The sequence below is a fragment of the Hemicordylus capensis genome, chromosome 1 (genome assembly GCF_027244095.1).
Source record: "Hemicordylus capensis ecotype Gifberg chromosome 1, rHemCap1.1.pri, whole genome shotgun sequence".
Taxonomy (NCBI): Eukaryota; Metazoa; Chordata; class Lepidosauria; order Squamata; family Cordylidae; genus Hemicordylus; species Hemicordylus capensis.
In genome coordinates this window covers 183244076-183245940 of record NC_069657.1, presented here as the reverse complement: position 1 = coordinate 183245940, position 1865 = coordinate 183244076, and positions in this window count along the sequence as shown.

The following is a 1865-nucleotide window of genomic DNA, read 5'->3' as shown; positions in this document are numbered from 1 at the left end:
TATTGGTTCCATTGTTTTATATATGCGTTCATGTTTGATTCATTGAGTGGTATCTTTCTTCGTATTTTTGTGTCAGTACCACTCTCCCTCTATATATTCTTCAAGGTTACAGGCAGGAGTCGCCCTCAGCCCTATCTTGGAGATGCCAGGGAGGGAACTTGGGACTTTCTGCTTTCAAGCATGCAGATGCTCTTCCCAGAGTGGCCCCATCCCCTGAGGGGAATATCTTACAGTGCTCACATGTAGTCTCCCATTCATACGCAAACCAGATTGGACCCTGCCTAGCACAGAGGACACTTCATCCTTGCTACCACAAGACCAGCTCTCCTCTTTCCAGAGCCCATTTGCTGCACCAGTCTCAATCTCCTGATCCAGAGAGCTGATTCTATGCTCTGAAACCAACTACTCTCCCTGACCATTAGATTCAGCTCCTGGAACTCCTGCCTTGGAAAATCATTCCCATCACCAAAATGCAAGGTAGGGCCATTTCAACCACTGTTTTGGCTCCACCCTCCACCCCATTCAACTCAAACTTCTCTCTGGAAGATTTTCAAACCAGATATAGTTCATATTCTAAATTTTGGGACAGGATTTTCCTCTCTCTCCATAGAAGACTTTTGCTCATTTGAGTTGCTTTCTATGGTACTTTGCAGTCCTGTGTTCTGATCTCTTTAGCTTTGACATGATTTGGCTGCTAGCAATAAGACAAGGTTAGCTATGAATAACATGTATATCTGCCTGACTTGGAACTAAAAACTTCTAAAATTCTTCTAAAAAGAAGAGCAGGATATACATGTAAAGACAAACAAATAAACAAAACAAAACAGATCTGGGCATCTGGAGGTCTTCTGAACATGGCCAGAAGATTTTACAACTGACTTTCAAGAAGCAGCCGTGGACAGCTGCAGCAGGGATGTGCAGTGGCTTATGGGAAACTGATGCTGCCTTGTGCCTAGCAGTCTGCTTGCTTTTCACTTAGAAACATACTACAAAAGTCTATAGCACCCTTTTGTCACAAAGAAACTAGCCCTGTAAAAGACTTCTCTGAAACTTTCTACCTTTCAGGGAAATGAGAAATGCAAAGTTTAAAAAGTGCTTTGAAGCCCTTATTTATGTAGATAAAATGGCAAGATAAAACTATCATGTACTGTATATAAAAGTACTCATTTGCTGAATGTTCAAGGTTATGGCACAAGTATTGCCTTTTGAAAGGTACAAGCTTTTCCTTTTGGGGCTGAGTCAGAGACATGACGGGTACCTCTCTCTTATTCCCAGCGATGATCCATTTTTGCCTCCTGAAAGCCATTACTGTTCACAGTTTCCCCCCTCATGGCCCATGTCTGAAAAACAGGTTGTGATTTTTATCAGTGTTGTCACAGGGTTCAGGACAAGACATGACAACCCACCATGGACAGTTATCTGTTCTTCTGCCACCTTCTTTATCTTTTCTGATTGCAAACATATTTACTACAGTTCAGTTCCCCCAAAGGTCCTCATAAAAAGCTGCTCGTAACAGTTAGCAATAGAGAACACCACAACATTGCATGAGTGTAACCTCTTGTACTTGCAGCTGTGGCTTGATCCTAACGCAAATTCTTAATGGAAATAAACAAAATGGTACCCACCCAAGTTTGGTGAAATGGTTGTCAATATTTATTGGATTTAGGGATGTGCACTGGCTGCTTCAGCACCTCCTCTGGGGTGCTGGCATTTCAACTGGCTCAGCAGGGTGGGGAGCAGTTCCCATTAAAAGCAGGTAAGGCCTTCCTTACCTGCTCGTCCCCACCACACCGCTGTTCCAGTGGCACCCACTTTTGAAAACACTCCGTGCACCTATGGGGCTGCTCCCTGCAGCATCCACATGG